This window comes from Pantherophis guttatus, chromosome 7 (assembly GCF_059756535.1).
Source record: "Pantherophis guttatus breed Tessera chromosome 7, ASM5975653v1, whole genome shotgun sequence".
In the NCBI taxonomy this organism is placed as follows: Eukaryota; Metazoa; Chordata; class Lepidosauria; order Squamata; family Colubridae; genus Pantherophis; species Pantherophis guttatus.
Window position 1 is genome coordinate 80,673,703 of NC_142069.1, and position 19,535 is coordinate 80,693,237.

Genomic DNA, 19,535 nt, shown 5'->3' on the forward strand with positions numbered 1-19,535 from the left:
ATCATTTCCACATATTGCTTGTCATTCATAAGGTCTCTATCCATCATCCATCTTCTCCACGGTTGGTGGCCCTTCCATATTATTTCGATCGGACTGTGGTCTGCCCATGTATTAGTTGCTATTTCTATTTTTTTGATGTCTGCTCTAAGTTCTGCTGTCATCCAGGCCATGTCAATTCTGGACCACGATTGGTGCGGGTTTGAGTAGAATGTAAATTGTTGTTTATCGTAGTTAATTTCCCTCCAGGCGTCCTTTAGTTGAAACTCTTGTGTCATATCATAAAATGTCTCCGGGAGTATTTTTTTCCTAGATTTATTTCATTTGCTGGTCCGATAGTCTTTCTCTGTGTTTACAATTGCATTGTAGTCTCCAATGAGACATATGTTTGAATAGTCCAGTTCTTTAATTCTGTTGTGGATCTTTTTGAAATAATCACTTTGCGTTCCGTTCGGTGCATAGAGTAACATTAGTAATATTTTTTTCGTTCCTGTTTCGATTTCGACCATCAACGTCCTGCCCTCCTCGTCAGCGAATATTTGCTTTGCTTGTATATGATTTTGAATGTACATTGCTATGCCTTTCTTTTTTTGTTCTGATAATGCTGTGTAAAGTGTTCCTAGTCATTTGTTTTCTAATAATCTACGTTGTTGATTTTTGATATGAACTTCTTGTAGTGTGATAATATCCATGTTCAATTTTTGTAGATTCCTGAATGTGTGTGATCTCTTAGATGGAGTGTTAAGGCCATTTATGTTAATTGATATTAATCTTATTTCTTTCTCCATGCCAATCTTCTGTCTCCTTGTTGTCCTGAGTTTCCTAGTGTTTTTTCCAGTAATTCGTATTTTTTCCCTTGCTCCCTCTCTTTCCATCCTTTCTTTCTCTCCACTTGTTCTCCCTTCCTGCTGTACTTCTTCCAATTAGTCCTCCTGATTTACAGATTCTCATTGTGTTTCGGATTCTTGCTCTTCTTCTGATACGAAATTGCTGTCAAAAAACTTGTGCTTTCTGTAGAGTGTCAAGTCTATGTTTTTTGTCTTGCCATGATACAAGAATTCCCTCAGGTGTTAACCAGCGGAACATTATTTTGTGATTATTTAATTCTGTTGTCAAAAAACTGTAATTTTTTCTTGTTTCTCTTATTCTTCTTGGTATTTGTTTTAGTATAATTATTTCTTTGCCCTTATAGGTGATTGGTTCCTCTCTCATTATTTTGTATATTTCCTCTTTCACAGATTTTCTTGCAAACCGAATATGAATCTCTTTAGGTAGCTTATTCCTTCGGGCATAATTGGTAAATACCCTATAGACTTCATCAATTTCCTGATTTATTTCTTCCTTATTCTTTTGGGTCGCCACCGCTAAAATTCCCACCATTAAATCTCTCAGATCTTCTTCTCTGGTTTCCGCGATATTTTGGAATCTTAGATAAAATGACGCCTTCTCCATCTCTAAGAATGAAATTGAGCCTTCCAGTTCTTTATTTGTTGTTATCTGGTCACATTCTAGATCCTCCAGTTTTTTCTCTGTTTGTTCCATCTTTACTTTAATGTTTTGGATTCGCTGTTCGTTCTTGGCGATGTTTTGCTGAATTTTCTCCATTTTATCGTCCATTTTTTTTAAAGTTGTCCTTTATTTCTGTTACATCCAACTTCAATTCTTCATGGTTTTTATTGCTTGCTTGATGGTTATTGGCGATTGATTCCTGTGTTCTGTTCATCCCCTCTTGTATCGTTGCTAGTATTGAGTGTATATTTTGGATATTAATTGATTGGGGAGTTTTCTCTTTTTCTGCCAATAACATTGTATCTATCGTTTTCTGTTGTGCAGGTAATGCAATAGACGATGTTTGGCTGGTGACTATTCTTTTACTGGTTTTAGTCGCTGCGGATGGGCCGGTAGTTGTCATCTTAATTCTCTGATTTAGCAGTTCCCAAATTTTCATTCACAGTCTGTATTTTATAATGGAATTTCTCTTCTGTTAATTACAGGAGCCAATTTCTGTTATTCAAATTTCAGATCCAATCTAATTTCTCAAATTCGGCTAATATCGTTATATAAGGGATTAATTTAGTCGTTAACGGGGAGTAGGGAAAAAATACGACGTTTCAGCAGGTCATTTGTCAATTTCTATGTTAATTATTCTATTTAAATATTCTATTAACTCAATTTAATTCTATTAAATTCTTAATTATATCTCTATTAACTCTATTAATTCTTACCAACCTCAATTCCTCACTTAAATAATATAATTAATTATAAATAGGATAATAGGATAATATATCAATCACTTAATCTAGTAATAAATTATAGCACAGAAACAATCAAATAAATACGAAGAAGGTACAAGTAAACTATTTGTTATAATATTATTCCTATTCAAAATCTATGTTTCAATCAAATTACTTCTTAATTTATATTCCACTTCCTCTTAGTTATGCTTAAATTCTATATTTTAAACTTCAACTTAAAACATTCCAAAACTATGCGTTATATATACTGTAATCTTTTATGTAATCTACTATATATTAAAGTGTTAAGTATTGCAAATAGAAAAATTTAAAATAAGTTAGAAAAGGTTTGATTGAATTAAGTCTCAAGCATTATATTAGTTCCGGGATTATAAACGTTGCAATCCACACTCAATATTGCATCATTCAAACCGTTCGTCTTATGATTCTTATCAGAATCAGAATCCTTCCGTGTGCCTCCCAAGGATACTGCTTCTATAACTCCAAAACTTCAATGTCTTTTAGAATGTTATCTCTTTGCCGTCGATACAAAGTCTCAAAGTTCCTCCCGATCGCTCTCAAAGTTAATTACCATCTGTTCTCTGTCTCTCTCCCGCCTCAGCTCCACTTCTGTTTATAATCCAACACTTGATCTTGTATTCCTTCGCAAATCAATTAGTCCTTACCAATTCCAAGTTCAAGTTCCAGACAATTTCGTAACGATGTATTTGATATTCAATCCACAACTCTCCAGTATTTCTTTAAGTCCACCTTAATTCCGTTGCCTGTCAGCTCTGCTTAGTCACCCTCTGGTTGATCTCGCTGATTCGCTCCGTTTACTTTCACTTCGCCGCTTCCTTATGGCTCAGCTTTGCCGATCTGTTCGGAGTCTCTCTCTTAATTGTACTTCCGTCACTGTATGTATGTACCTTTCACAGTCTTATTCTTTGTTGATTTGGTGATGTCTTTATTCAATCTTCGCTTCCATTCTTGAGACGGCAGTCAGTGTTCCAGCCAGCCCAGAAAGGCTGGGTTTTTTCGGTCGGAATTAAGGGGTTTTCCCTAAACCTTCAGGGCGATTGCTGTCACCTCCGAGGTCCCCGGGATTTCCCCTTTAATCTATTGACCTCTTCGTGATCAATAGTGCCAAAAAAGTGGCTCCCAGATCGAAAATTGGAATTTAGGAAACAGAGCGCTGTCCCCTTGGTCCCTGACACGCTGACGTCACCGCCGGAAGTCTAGTTTTCAGTATATAGTTTTGAAACAACAACAACAAAAAATCATTTTTTTCCTTTACCTTAATATTTCATGTGAAACTTCTACTGGAAGAGTTGGAAATAAAAACATTCAATTTTGAAAGAACCATCATTTTAATTGCTGCAATCTGACCCAGAATATTTAAATATATTTTTATCCTACATTTTCATTTTTTTTTTCCACAGTGAGGTGAAATTATTATTAAATAGTTGGATTTTTTTTTAGTACTATTAAATTCAGATATCTGTGGGTATATTTAAAACCCCAGCTATTAGATATTTATCTGTCATGTTGATAAAGAACTTAATAAGTTTCTTTAGTGTTTATTTCTATAAATAATTGAAGGAAGCAAACAAATCTAATCCTCTTTACTCTTGTTTCCCCATAACAACAACCCTGTGAGGTGGGTTGAGGATTAGGGAGAGTGACTGGTGCAAAGTCACCCAACAGCTTTCTTACCTCAGGCAGTTCTTGAACTCAGAACCTCCTGGTTTTTAGCCAGGTGCCTTAACCACTAGAGAAAACTGCCTCTAATGCAATATTGTACCCTATCCTCCCCCCCAAATTTTTCACTTTTAGTCCAGCAGCTTCTTTCACCTGTCTGCTCACAAATCTTATTAGTATATTTCTTGGCTATGTTAAGAGAATTATGTTGTCATGAGTCCAAATGCAGATTATCCAAAGGTGGTGTTTTGTGATTTTTTTTTCCCCAGAAAGCAACAAAAACTATTGCAAAACGCAATTGCATAACCATAAGATGCTGCAAAAGCTCGTAAGTGTGGACTGGTTGCCAAGCACCCAAAATGGGATCTCAGGAGTGGTGCAGCAATTTTAACTTAACTTTGAAGATCAGTCATAAGTTCTTTCATTGATTAATTTATCAGTAATAAAGTTACCTTCATTAATGAAATATCCTCATTTTCAGCCAGCTCAATTTCCACTGGGAATTCTGTAAATCCCTGCTGGACGTCAGTGTGCTGGAAGAGACAGAAAGAATTCCATTATACTGTTGCCAAAGTGTCTTGCAGGGTCACTCCCTGTATCGACATATGTATTGGCAGTAAGAGATCCTGTCCAGGATTCCCTTGTCCATCATCAAGTGGATCAAAAGGAACAAGAAACCCTGCCTCCCTGCCCTTTTCTCCCAAGAGAGAGGTTTCATGAGGATGGGATTCACCATCTTCAGTTTTCTACATACCTTGTTCCTTTTTGTGAAGAGTATCTTCTTCTCATCCCTTGTGGAGAAATCTGGGAAAGGAGAGGCAGGTGCTCAGTAGAGTTTTAGGTCTCTCCCAGATGAAGAAAACCCTCCAAAATCAAGCCCTTCTTTGCAGCAGTCTTCCCCTCGAGACCCAATTCCACCTATTAAAATCTTTTTCTGCTTCACAGAGCTGGTGGATTCTCCTGGCCATGAGAGATCTTCTCACTGAGGCCTCAGACAAATCCTGCTCTATAGATTCTCCCTCCCCACTTGCCAATGTATATGAATACATGCAAGTGAACCCTCTTAAGGGTTCTCTAAAGTGCCAAATGGAAGCAGGAGAACTTGTGGGGAGTCAATATAGATACAGGAGCTGCGGGAGAAGGGGTGCTTAGTGGGTCAGGAACAGCTTGGCCTCCGACCTGTCCCTCTTGTGCATCTTCAAAGATGCTGATGTGTGTCCTGCATATCGCTGCATCTAGGTGTCCGCTCCTCAAGGAAATCCTTCCCTTTCCCTCTCAGGGTTGCAGCCCAATCCAAAGTGTCCACTCACCACATCGCTCCACTTTTTCGAGCACCACATCCACCACATATCTGACTCTCCCAGGAGCCTTGGTGGTCTCCTCCGGTGTGGAAACGGGAGATTGGTCCTTCTCCTCCTTTCGTTTGCCTCTAAAACAGGCAAAAATATTGAAGAATGCCCTAGAAGAGAGAGAGAGGAATGTAAGGAAAGGGGCCAACTAAAACCTAGTTTCCATAATTACTTTGATTCAGGAAATTAGAATGGAAAAATGATATTCTTGGCTTGAGCTCATCATTTTTAACCTTGATTTGGTTTTACAGGACTGGAGGTGTTCCACAACCACGTGAGGTTATCAAATTTTAAAAAGGTTTTCCTAATTCACAGGTTAAGGCTGCTAAGTTATCCAATGAATTGGAAAGTACTCAACCAATAAGGAATTAAAGATTAGCACCAATAAGGAATTAAAGATACTATCAAAGTTTACCTTCTCCACCTTTTCTACACACACCAATGCCAAATAAAAGGTCTCTGGGAACCTAGTAACTACTCATCAAAGCTGCCTATTTCTCATCTTCTGGCACTGAAGGCATGGCTGTTTGGTGGTAGACTTTGGTTGCCATTCTTGTTTTTGGTTCTTGTTTTTGTTGCAACATCCCTCTGGCCAGGGTCAGCTCCCTGTGCTATTTCTGCTTACGTGCAGACGCCTATTTCGTCATGCCAAATATTGTTAGACAAACCTGTGTTTACTGACAGAGAGAGAGAGAGAGAGAGAGGAGAGAAATTCTCTCTCCTGGTTTTTAAATTCAGACATCATTTCTCATACAGCAATGCAGACAAGAAACAACAAAAAAAAATGTATGACAGATTGCACCCAAGAAAAATATTATACAGTTTAATGACTTTTCTGCGAGTCAGGCACTTTTATTGTAACTTAATTTATGACTGGAAAAATCAGATAACCAAAAAATACAGATTAAAAAAATGAAATATAGTAAAGAGCACAGGTTCTTTAGAGAAACAAGAGAAGGAATAGTATCCAAAGTGTATTTATTGATTCAGTTTGTGCAGCTTTCCACCCAACTTCCACTGGGTGGCAAACAACCCTAATACCAATTAAAAACAGAATACTGGGCAACCCTGGTCTTGGGAGGGACAATGTTCTAGAAGGGGGGTTATATGCACCCTTTCCTTTCCTTCCTTTCATTTGCCAATACCTCCCCCACCTTAATGCTCCAAACTAAAGTTACCTTCATTAATGAAACCATCCTATTTTTAGTTAGCCGAATTTCAACAGGAAATGGTGGAAACACCTGCTAGTCTTCAGCGATCTGGAAGAGACAGAAAGAAGTCCATCATACTGTTGCCAAAGTGTCTTGCAGAGTTATTCCCTGTTTTGTCTGATCGACACAAGTATTAGCAGCAAGATATCCCATCCAGGGACTCCCTAGTCCATCAAATGTACAGAAAGGAAAAAGAAACCCTGCTTCCCTGCCTTTTTCTCCCAAAGACATTATATCAGGATGGAGTACCAAGTACAGCAGAGAACCCAAAGTTTTCAATCTTATTTTCAGTTTGCTACATACGTGAATCCTATTTGATGGCTCTCACAGTAGAGAATCTGACTCCAGGCGGATGAGAAGGATTGCCAGCCATGTTCTTCAAATTGATGTGGAATTGGGGGGGGGGGGGGAAGATACCTTTGATTGGAACTTCCTATTCTCAGCAATCTCATTGTCAAAATACACATGTGCAATTTAAGGTACCTTCTTTAGGCCTCCAGAGCCGTCCTCTCCCTCTATGGTTACTCCCAGCTTCTTAAATTCCAGGGTCTTTGGAAGGAGGATGGTTTGGGATGGCATTTCAAGGAAAGGGCCCTATAAACACTTTTGGTCTCTTATATGCAATTCTGGCCATGGTGCACTACAGTTAAAAGAGGCCTCTTTATGAAGAAGGGAAACAACTCTTGTGACGTGCCAAATTCCCATGATACTTGGTGCCTATCCTCAAGAACAATCCCCCACTCAAGATTATTCACATATATTGGAACATTTCACTGGAGTTCTAACGTCTGATTCCGTGAATGTTTGCACTGGCCCCATTTTCCTCCAAACTCCCCTGGGACTTCGATCCCTTACCTTCAAAATAAAAATCATATGCTGTGTTGTTGCCGACTGCTTAAGAAGGCCTTGGAACATGAGCACAAAGACCTCCTCCAGCAACTTCTTCTCTACCTGAAACGAAAGACAGAGATGATGCCGTGCAGAACGTTTTCCGAGCCGTGCCAAATCCAAAAAGTAAGTTTGTTTGTTTTTTAAGTTTGATTTATATGCCGCCCTTCTCCGGAGACTCAGGGTGGCTTACAATGCATTAAGCGAAGTTCCAGAAAGTTTGCTGGGTTGTTGTTACCTCTGAAACATTCTTGTCTCCTATTTCTATGGAGGACAAGCAAATGAACCTAAAGTTCTCCAGGAGGCAAGATTCAACATGTGGGTCCATGGCGGGTGGAAGCTTGCTGTGAGATCAAAGGAGAGAAGAGACATGAGTGACCATCTTAGTGAACAGCCCTCACCTCCCTCTACTGCTCCTGTATCTCCGTCCTGCTTTAGTTGCCTCCTGCCTCCCTCTTACTTAGCATGGCAGAGTGGCTGTAGAAGTCCTTGTTTCTTGGCTTTGGGCTGCCATTTGCCTGCTCTGCGGCAATGGAAAACAGCCAGGCTGTAGATTGGGGAGAGTGGGGTGTCTGACTTTGCCCCCTGGGTCCCCCATGTTCTCCCTTTCAGAAGGGGAAACTTGAAATACTTCTGAGTCTCTGAGGGTAGGAATTCTGAGGGCAGGACAAGAAGCAATGAGTGGAAACTAATCAAGGAGAGAAGCAACCTAGAACTAAGGAGAAATTTCCTGACAGAACAATTAATCAGTGGAACAACTTGCCTCCAGAAGTTGTAATTGCTCCAACACTGGAAGTTTTGAAGAAGAGGTTGGATAACCATTTGTCTGAAGTGGTGTAGGGTTTCCTGCCTGAGCAGGGGGTTGGACTAGAAGACCTCCAAGGTCCCTTCCAACTCTGCTATTCTATTCTCTCCCCATTTCACATGAGGTGAAATTATTATTAAATAGTCAGATAAATTTTTTAATAGTATTAAGTCCTAGATGTCCAAAAGATTCCCTTTCTCTGGCTATATTTAAAATCTCAGCTATTAGATACTTGATGTGTCATGTTGAAAAAGAATTTACAAAGGTTTTTTTTAAAAAAATTTTTTTTAAACAGGATTATTATTTTTATAAATAATTCAAGGGGGATGAACATACCTAATCCTCCTTCCTCTTATTTTCCCTATTGGGTAGTGGGCTGCAGCAGGCAAGAACAGACCAGCATAGATGCAACAGCATTTATTGACTCAAAACTGGAACTAAAGAAAAACAGGCAAATCCCTGTAATTTATACTCTAGGGCAGTGATGGTTAACCTTTTTGCCATCGCGTGCCAAAAGCGGGGGGAGCGCGGTGGGGTCACACACGTGTGCCCACATCCATAATTCTATGCGCCCCTCCCCCCGTGCTCCCCCCATTTTTGGCACATGATGGCACAGTGGGCCCGGTAGGCCCGTGTTTTGCTCTCCCCAGGCTCCAGAGCCTTTCTAGGAGTCTGGGGAGGGCAAAAACGGCCTTCCCCACCCCTCCAGAGGCCCTCCAGAAGCCGGAAACAGTGTGTTTCCTGACTTCTGGTGGGCCCAGAAGGCCCAAAAATCAGCTGGCTGGCGCACGCATGGGTGCCGGAGCTGAGCTCGCGTGCCCACTGATAGGGCTCCACGTGCCACCTGTGGCACCCGTGCCATAGGTTCGCCATCATGGCTCTAGGGCCATAATACTTGAAAAAGCTAACAGTTAGGGTCCTCTAAAGGTTAGCTTCTCTTAAGCAGGGCTTAACACAACTATATATATTCAATACATAACATTCCCCATAACAACAACCCTGTGATGTGGGTCTGGCTGACAGAGAGTGACTGGCTCAAAGTCTCCCAGTGGCTTTCTTGCCTCAGGTAGCACTTGAATTCAGCGCTTCCTGGTTTCCAGCCTTAACCACTAGAGCAACCTGCCTCTAATACTATCATGGATTTTATACCCACCCCAATTTTTCTCTTCGTCCAGCAGGTTCTTTCATCTGTCTGCTCACAAACTTTTCAGTATGTTTTTGGCTTTTGCATTTGTATTTATTAGTTTGTCAAACGTGTTAGGAGAGAAGATTCTATGGACACCCTTAATCTGAAAGCTTTAACTCTGCAAATTGTTCAGTCTTGAGATGAAATACCCGTTAAAGTAGCCTTTTCTGGGTTTTCTCTGATTCTGCACTTATTTCTTTTGCCCTGATTCTGCATCTTGGCCAGATCCAATCGAATATCAGTTACGGCTTTCTGATCTTTTGCCAGTAAGAACTCATTTCCCCTGAGAGCATCAGCCCCTCGGCTAGAGATCTGGGCAAGCTCTGAAGCTGGAGGAGTCAAGCCTTTCCTCAGCTGATTCCCTTCTTTGGCTGTCCCTGCTGAGCCCTTGTGAATCCAAGGAGATGATTCATCCCCTTCCTCCTTTAACTCTCCTTGAAGGTCCTTTACCTCAGTGGTCCCCAACCCCCGGTCCGCGGACCGGTGCCGGGCCGTGGAGTACCTGGCACCGGGCCGCGTAGCGGCCGGGGGACATGAACGCTGCAGCGCAAAGGCTCCTGGGCCGTGCGCAATGGGCCGTGCGCAAAAGCTCCTGGGCCGTGCCCCCACCCCTGCGCGCGCTCAGCGGGCCGCGGCGATAAAAAGGTTGGGGACCACTGCTTTACCTCATTTGTTTAATCTTGCCCTTGTATGAGGCGTTTTCTTCTTTGCTGCTGTGGTCCTGGACTCTTCCCTCTAGGCCTCAATTCCTCAACCATTTCAAAGAGGCCCCTTTTAAGCCTTGTATCTCTTGTTAGCCTCTTCAGTTGGCTACATATTAGTTAAAGGAAAATGGCTCAGCCCAAAAGCTGGGCCAGGAGGAGAGCAAAGGGCTCAGCAGGCCAGAGAAGGGCCCAGAGAGGTGGTTCAGCACTCTGGTGACAAAAATGTTCACACTCTTTTCAGAATCACCTATAGACAGATTGACTCAGAGTCTCATTTTTTTATTATAAAGTGTCCAGTTCTTGCCTGGGCCTGCAGGACCCATTAGAAGCAAACGGGGCAGAAAAGCCTCTTTCCTGTCCTGTCTGATGCTGCTTCTTTTACCTCCCTTGAAAAATATGAGGGGAAAAGGGCCAGCAGACATGAGGGCTTCTTCCTTTGGCCTGAGAACGGTCATCCTGAAGGCTTCTTCTCCCTTGGCAGCCTGCTGTATCTAAGAGAGATAAGGACTCTTTCCTGACTGGCCTCTAATGGTCACCTGGATTTTTGCAGTCCAGATGTGGTGGGCCTAGGAAATGAGGAGAGGACTTAAAGTCCTCCTTGCAAGCCCTTCACCTTCCTTGGCGCCTCATGGGCTACTTTACTCCCTGGATTTCTTCCGGTTGTTCAGATGCAACTGGCTAATCCAAATAGCAGATTGTAGTTTCTGAATCATAATTTATGCCTTTTGTGTGAATTGTGCAATAATAAGTTATCTGCAATAGTAAGTTGCTCTTCATGTGTTTTCTTTTTCTTACAGGAAGCCAAACATGTATGTCTCATGACATCATGTGTTATACAAATCCAACTTTGGTCTCATGGTGAAGGCACCAGAAAACGAAAGTGAGAGATCTACCTTAGCCAAGAAAGCCGGCTGAGTGACTTTTGGCCAATCACTCTCAGCTCAACCCACCTGACAGGGTTGTTGTTGTTGGGAAAAAAGAAGGAAGAAGGTATGTTGGCTTTGTTTGCTTTCTTGAGTTATTTGTAAAAGTGATAAAGGTGGGATATGAACAAACAAACCTAAAAATATAGGTCAGATGAGTACAGCATGTTTGATTAATGATGGAGAACCTCCAAGTACCTTTTAATGATGCTAATAATTATAAAAGGATATGGATTTTAAGTAATAATGCTGTCCACTTTCCTATTTTTGTTTTTCTTACTTGCTAGTCTGTCATAGTTGCTTGTATATTCTTGGAATAGTAATAGTACTGGCACTTAGACTTATATATCACTTCACAGTGCTTTACGGCCCTCTCTAAGGGGTTTACAGAATCAGGATATTGCCCCTAAAATCTGGCTCCTCATTTTACTGACCTCAGAGGGATGGAAGACTGTCAACTTTGAACCGGTGAGAATTGAACTGCTGGTAGTCAGCAGAATTAGCCTGCAATATTGCATTCTAACCACTGCGCCACCACAGCTCTTAATAGGAATAGGAATTGCTCCTTTAATCCTCAATAAACAGTTCACCTGAAAATTCAGTATTACTAAAACACTATGTTTAAAAATGTACTGTCCAAATCAGACTCATATCATATCATAGAACATAAAATATAGAATAATAAGGTTGGAAGGGACCTTGGAGGTCTTCTAATCCAAACCCCTGCCCATGGCAGGAGATCCTATACCATTCCTGACTTCTTTTGGCTTGATGGGATCATAGACGAATAACAGAATAACAAAACAGAATAATAGATTTGGAAGAGACCCTTGAGGTCCTCCAGTCCCAACACCCCCACCCAAGCAAGAGACCATATACCTGTTCAATCTCTTCTTAAAAACCTTCAATGATGGAGCACCCACTTTTAGGAAATTTCTCCTTAGTTGTATGTTGCTTCTCTCCTTGATTAGTTTCCATCCATTGTTTCTTGTCTTGTCTTCTGATACTTTGGAAAATAGGTTGATTCCCTCTTCTTTTTGGCAGCCCCTCAAATATTGGAACATGGGTATCATATTGCACCTAGTCCTTCTCTTTACTAAAATAGACAAACCCAATTCCTGAAACTGTTCTTCATACGTTTTAGTCGCCAGTCCCCTAGTCACCTTTATTGCTCTTTTCTGCACTCTTTTCAGAGTTTCTACGTCTTTTCTATAATATGGTGAGCAAAACTGGATGCAGTATTCTAAGTGTGGCCTTATTAAGGCTTTATAAATTGGTACTAATACTTCATATGATCTTGATTCTGTCCCTCTGTTAAGGCAACCTAGAATTGAGTTGGCATTTTTGGCGGCGGCTGCACACTGCTGGCCATATATATTGGGGGAAATAAAAAGCACACAGCTTGGCAATACAAAGGGAATTGGACTGGATGCTGACCAAGAGCTGTATCAGTGACTCTTGCTCAGTCAGCTAGCTGAGTGGAGCTTCCATATAAAGAGGCAGTCTACAACCAAAGAGCTATGTCTTCTGTGCCAAAAGATGAGAAATAGTCAGCTTTGGTGATTTGTTGTAGGTTCCTAGAGACCTTCTTCTGGCATTGGTGTGTGTAGAAAAGGTGGAGAAGATGATCTTGGATAGGATCCCAAAGGAGGCCTATCATATCCTTGAGGACTCTTCTGGCTTTATGATGTCATCCATCCAGCTCAACTATCAGTTTCTGTCAGCTCTCAGTGATCTGAGTGAAGATGGCTTCCAAGATGTAAGTAGTCTTCAGAAGGGCTTCTAGCCTCAGGGGGATCTTCCCCATTAAGACAACTTCTCAGAGGATTGGGAGATTCCAGGGGTAAGAACAGCCATTTGTGGTCCCCTTAGGAAAGGTAAATAGGAGGCAAATGTGTTCCAAAGCAGTTTTACCTTTCATACCCGATTGGTGCTATAAGAGTAGATTGATTACTTTCCAATTGTTAGGGATCACTTACCATCCTTAACCTCTGAATGAGCAAAAGATTTTGAAATTTGATCAACCCAGGTGCCTGTGGAACATGTCCAGTAATGTAAAACCAAACCAAGATAAAAAATGATGAGTCCAAGCCAGGAGTACTAGTTGTCCACTCTGGTTTCTTTAATCACAGGGTGTTTATATGACTGAACATGTGTTTAATTGAATCAAAATGATTCTAGAAAATACAATCCTTTCCTTTACTTTCCATTCCCTTTTTCTCTTCTTGTGTTTTTCATGTTTTCAAAAGAAATGAAGGAAGGTGAGCAATCCAGGAGCTGGTGCTTTTAAGTTCTGCAACCTGCTGACTGGAGGACAGCACCAAGACTCCTGGGAGGAACAGTCAAATGTATTATTGACATGGAACTCCAAAATGTGGAGCAATGTGGTGAGTAGATGCTTAGAATTGGGCTGGGGCATTGAGAGTGAAACATTCAAGGTCACATAGAGGGAAGGGTCAGAGGCCAAGCTGCTGACCCACCAAGCACCCCTCCTCCTGCAGCTCTTCTGTCTATACTGATTCCCCACAAGTTCTCCTGCTTCCATTTAACTCTTCAGGGCATCTTTAAGATGGTTCACTTATTTATATATATGGGGAAGTGGGGAGGAAGAATACAGAAAGCAGGATTTGCCTAAGGCCTCAGTGAGAAGATCAGGAGACTCCACCAGCTCTGTGAACCAGAAAAAGCTTTTTAATTGATGGAATTGGGTCTCAAGGGGAAGAATGCTGCAAAGGTGGTCCTGATTTTGGAAGGTTTTCATCTGGGGGAGACCTAAAACTTTGTGGAGGATCCCAGCACCTGCCTCTCCTTTTTCAGATTTCTCAACAAGGGTCAGCACCAGGAAGAAGAAGATTCTCTTTATGAAAAGGGACATCAAAAAACAAGACAAACTAATGTTTGTGGCAAGAGATCCATGAGAGGACCAGGAAGACAGCCAAACCAATAGGTACCCTTTGGAATTAGGGATTCCCATGGCTGGGCTTTTCCCCCAGGTGTGAATCCTAGTCTCAGTGTCATGTAAAAGATTCCTCGGGATGGAGGGAGACTCAGAAGAGTTTCACACTTCCCTTCTGAAAGGGAGAACATGGGGGATCATGGGGGCAAGACACCCCAGAGTCTCCACAATTTACAACCTAGCTATTTCGATTGCAGCAGGAGCGCATGGTTCAGGGCCTGTATTCTATCGCCACTCTGTTTCAGCTGAAGCAGAGCGGGCAAATGACAACCCCAGAGCCAAGAAACAAGCCCTTTTGTCTTGGTAAGTAAAAGGGAGGCAGGTGGCAATTGGAGGCAAGGAAAGCAGGATGGAGATACAGGAGCAGTAGAGGGAGAGAGAAAAGCTGCCCCTGCATTTCCAGAAGGTTCAGTGGAAGTTCAACCAGTCCATCAAAGAAACAGAATGCAACTGTCATCACCTGGCCCTGCAAAGGTTCCTTAAACTGGGGTTAAGTTTCCCTTGTACTGATAGAGAACCTGTAGCAGAAGAACAGGTCAAAAGGAGGTGGGAAAAAAGAAAGGGGTGGGCTGGAGCAACCTGGCTGACTTTCCCTTCTCTGCTTCTCTCCACTCTTGTTTCCTACCAAGCTCTGATGGAGGAAAACCATTGATGCAGCTTCACGGCAGGACTAGATGCATTACTTTCAGTCTATGACATCAGGTCAGCCTTTTCTTTCTTTTGCCTGCTATTCTCTTGGGAAACATGAACCCGAGGGCTGCTCACTAAGATGCACACTGATGTCTCTTTTCTCCTTTGATCTCACAGCAAGGTTCCCCCAGCCATGGACCCCACGCATTGAGTCTCGCCTTCTGGAGATCATTGGGTTCATGTGGTTGTCCTCAATAGGCCAAGAGAAGAAGGGGAATGACTGTGTAAGACACTTTGGCAACAGTACGATGGACTTCTTTCTATCGCTTCCAGTTCACTGAAGTCCAGTAGGCATTTCCACCATTTCTGGTTGAAATTCAGCTGGCTGAAAATAAGGATAGTTTCATTAATGAAGGTAACTAGGGGGAGAGAGGATATGGCATCAGTACATGAAATAAGGAAAGCAAACCCCACAACTTAATTGAATTTAATCAAATAAAATCCCTAACCCTAACATTTAATCCTAACCCATACCCTAACCCACACCCAACCCTAACCCTTAACCCCTAATGCTCATCATGCTTTTCCGATATGTGTGAAATTTTGCAGTGTACTTTAAGGAATAAAGAATGGTGGAGATTTATTCTCCATCAGTAATGGTTATCAATCCAGACACTTGTCAGAAAAAGTAGCCAACAAACTTAGTTACACCACCACCTAAAGGTTAAAACTTATCCTGAAGCAAAGGTCTTAACATCTTAACCATCTTAAATCTTAAAAATCTTACACCCGAACACAGAAAGAAAGGGATTAAGAGGCTGCCTTCCAGAGTAGTTCCTGATATTTCAAGAAAAGAAACTGGAGAACCATTCACCCATTTTCAGCCTGGCAGGTGAGTCCAGCCTGACTGGGTATATCTGATCTGCTGTGGACCAAAGTTCACTGGCACCCAACAAGTGATGTTCAGGAAATGAGGAATGGGAACCACGCTGTCCTGTTTCACAGCTATTGCATTGCTCCAGAGCTGATGAGACAGTTAAAACTTCAAGGCAGCTCAGCTTCCTCACCACATCTCTCAACATTTGCAAGGGGTTGGTGGAAGAAGCACCTTTCCATTCTGGTGTCACTCAGATGTTCTCCAAAGTCATTTCTGCTTCATTCCTGCCTGTCCTTGCTGGCCTTGTGTTCGTCAGTTGAACCAATTTTGCAGAAAATTCACAAGCTTGTACATTGTAAATTGTCTGTTCTAATGATGTGAACCAGGAATGTAGCTGCTCCTCGGAGAATGGTCTGCAGAGGCTGAAGATAGTCCTTCTTCCTTTTCTTATAGCAGAGCAGAGGCAAATGGGGGAGGTGGGAGAAGTACAGGAGCCTAAAAGTGACTCACCTTTTGCCCCAGCAAACTGATTGGTATCCTCCCATCATAGGTTCTATTTTTGCTTTCTTTCAGTGACGGGCGTTCATATTGAGCAGGAGAAGGACCATGAGTCACCTCCTTCCCAGCCAGGAGATGAAGGACCACTATTGGCAGATTTCCAAGATGAATTCCATATGCTAAAGGAGTTCCTGACTGAGTTTGCTGACACTGAACTGCTTTTTTCTTCCATTGAGCCTCTGCATCAAAAGACTCCCAAGAAGAGCCTTAAAAGGAAGTGTCCCAATCCTGGATCCCCACTTTTATCAAAGAGATCCAGGATCAGTGTGACATAAGGGCCCAATCCTCAAGGCAGCCATGTCTTCTGTTCAGACCTCGTGGGCTCTAAATCACCTAAATGGAAAGAAAACTCTCTCATTGAAGAGCCTCTTGCCAAAAAATTCAAGGAAGAGCAGAAGAAAACTTATCATCATGCATCCTCTAAGCCCTGAGCAAAAGGGCAGCTTCTCCAAACTAAAGAGAAAGCAAGGGAAAATGTGAGCCTATCTGGGACAAAAAATAAAAAAAATGCTACCCCAAAATAGAAGTGGAAGAAGCAGCAAATCTAGTCCCAAGGACCAACCTGGCTTTAAAAGTGATGGAGCCTCTACTAGTGTTTCATCTATGAGGAACTAGAATGTTCATTGTTTCCTTCACACCCACTACCCAACCTTTATCCCATGATCTGCCTAAGCCACAATCACAGCCTTAGCAAAAATGTCATTGCTTGTTGTGTCTTTGTCGACTTAGCCACCAAAGCCTCTGGAGAAGCAAATGCCCCTTGCTGCAATCCCTGCCACAAAGCCCTGGGATTCTGAATTTCCATGCACCAGGGTTGGAGAATCCAGACTAGTTGGGCCTTGGAATCTAACATGGACGAGAAAAACCCAGATTTGCAGAAGCATCTCTTAATCCAACCCTCCACTCCACCAACCTGCTGCAGCATAATAAAACTGACCACGGTTTGCAGCTGCTCCACAACACGTGTAGCCTCGGTGCCATCTTCGAACATCAAAGGTGGAGATCAGTAGCAGAGACATCCTTTCTTCAAATGACTGATGTTCCATGAATCTAAAAGCAAAAACATCAGAGTATTTTAAGGTCAGAAGAGTAGAACAGTGCAAATACTGTATTTTCTACACACACCAATGCCAGCCCAAGGTCTCTGGGAACCTACTAATTACTCAACAAAGCTGCCTATTTCTCATCTTTTGCATGGTCTTTGATTGTAGACTGCCTGTTTATATGGAAGCTCCATTAAACCTTTTTTCACATGCCAAATTAATGTTAGATGATGGTGTGCCCTAGGTTTTTAAATTGAGACATCATTTCTCCTACAGCAAGGCAGGCAAGAAAAAAACCTGAGACATTTATGATGGTTGCCGTATCCCAGAGTCACGTGATCCCCTTTTGTGATCTGACAAGCAACGACAATGGGGAAACCAGATTCAATTGAGAACCAGGTTACTAGTTTAACAACTGCAGTGATTCACTTAACAAATGTGGCAAGGAAAGTTGTAAACGGGGGCAAAATTCACTTAACAAATGTTTCACTTAGCCACATAAAGCTTGGGCTCAACCGTGGTCATAAGCGGAGGACTACCTATAATTGACAAAATGGAACTCCCCATCTTCCTTGTTTCTGAGGTCTCCTGTATATATGCTCTTCCTATTAATTTGTATCTTTAATTTTATGTAGATTGAGAGCGTATGCACCAAAACAAATTCCGTGTGTGTCCAATCACACTTGGCCAATAAAAAATTCTAATTCCTATTAATTCTTAACTGTTCAATTTTGGAATAAATAAAATCATCTTTTCTTTGCCATCTTTTATTTGGCACTTCTAAGAAGAGTTTGAAATAAAACATTTATTTTTTTTAAAATGCCATCAATTTAACTGCCACAATTCAACACAGAACTCTTAAATATTTTTAATATTTATTAGAAGGGTTTTTAATAAATATTAGAAGGGTTTCTGTGGAGTTTAGGACTTTTCGGCTCCTATCCTTGGCTGCGCCTGCCGAGGAGAAAAGCTAGAGAAGAATTCCCAGAGGCGGAAGCCTGGCGGAAAGGCAGGCACGGCCAAGGCTAGGAGCCAAAAAAACTCCCATTCTACCTCTGTGGGTGTATTTAAAATACTATCTCACCTAATATTTAGAGAAAGATATGAAACTCCATGAGTTGTGACTTTTACCAAAATTACTCATAACACTGATACTTCTGCAAATTCTTCCAATTCAATCTTAATGTGCTTAGCTGCATTACTGGAATTTGCAAAAAATAATGTATCGTCTTCAAACAAATCAACAGTCCCCGGATTAAGAATGACTACGATTCCTAACTCTTGTCTTTCCCTTGGATTTGTATGTAAGTCAGAACTCTTCCTGAACGGACTGCCTATTAAATAGTTTAACCCTAACCCTTGTGGTGAAATGTAATTAACTTGAAAGTGAACCCCGGATTGTATCTTATTTCTCTGTAGTAATTGTTCCATTACACATTTGAAGGCCTTTGTTTTTTTTATACCATAGCAGGACTGACTTCTTTTTTTAAAGAAATTTTCCTTCAAGATTCCGTGGGACTTCGATGCCCTTTTCTTCAAAATAAAAATCAGGTTCTCTGAACTTTGGAGACTGCCAAAAAAGGCCTCTGAGCACCACCTGCCTCTTACTTACCAGGAGGTCACGTCTGTAGAGATCCTTGTTCGAGGGTACCAAGACTGTCATTTGCCCAGCCTGTTTGTACCCAAAAGAGAGCAGTGATGGGACTGAGGTCCTGTTCCACATTTTGCTCCTGCTGCAACGGAAAAGAGTCAGGCTGTTAGGGAGGCTATGAGGCTCCTTGCCCCCAGGATCTCCAGATCTAACCCTTTCAGAAGGAAAGCTTGAAACCCTTCTGAATCTCTCTCCATCCTGAGGAATTGCGCAAAACTGTCAGAACTGGCTTTTCTCCTTCTATATCCATATGGCTTTTCAATAAAGTTATACTCTTGGAGAAAAAAAATGTCCCAGGAGTTTCTTTTACTGTTTAATGCGGTGGGATAGTTGACACATCCATTGTCACCTCCAGAAGGCTGAGGTCATCCTGGAGAAGGAAAGAACACCTCCAGGCCCCCTCCCTTCCCAAAGAATTTTGCAACCAATTCCGGTAACAGTCCTGCTGATTCAAAAACATGTGTCTAATGACGTCTTCTGCTAAGTCAAGGCAGAAAGTTGGCCAGTACAGATTCAGATGCAGAACAGGAAACTGAAACAGAAACTAGTCATTATAAACATAGAAACATATTTTTTTTAATGTTTATTAAGAGTGGCATCTTCAGCTGAGAGGGACTGCTACTATTTTGTTTATCTAGAATTTATTTTAATCATATGAATGAGCTTTATTTCAAACAGTAAATAAATATTTTAAAAGCTGGATTGATAGTGCAGAAATCAATTGCATCACCTTTATCCGAAATCTCTTCTAATTTCAACAAGGTATAATTCTCACTAAACTTTTTTTTATAAGCCAGTGAATAAAGAAACACCCATTTATAG

The 19,535-nt window shown here is 41.6% G+C and overlaps 1 long non-coding RNA gene across 4 annotated transcripts; it reads left to right on the forward strand.

Annotated features, from left to right (window-relative positions):
* The first annotated feature begins 2,252 nt into the window (after window positions 1-2,252).
* LOC117678872 (uncharacterized) lies at window positions 2,253-19,002 on the forward strand. Of its 4 annotated transcripts, none has more exons than XR_015728776.1 (10): window positions 2,253-7,506; window positions 10,873-11,065; window positions 11,358-11,466; window positions 12,572-12,757; window positions 13,248-13,385; window positions 13,816-13,945; window positions 14,200-14,656; window positions 14,762-14,999; window positions 15,384-15,476; window positions 16,035-19,002. It is a non-coding gene; the product is annotated as an uncharacterized LOC117678872 (long non-coding RNA). The 4 variants fall into 4 exon arrangements; XR_015728778.1 differs by having other exon boundaries at window positions 2,256-7,506; window positions 14,584-14,656; XR_015728777.1 differs by having other exon boundaries at window positions 13,816-14,656.
* Window positions 19,003-19,535: the final 533 nt, after the last annotated feature.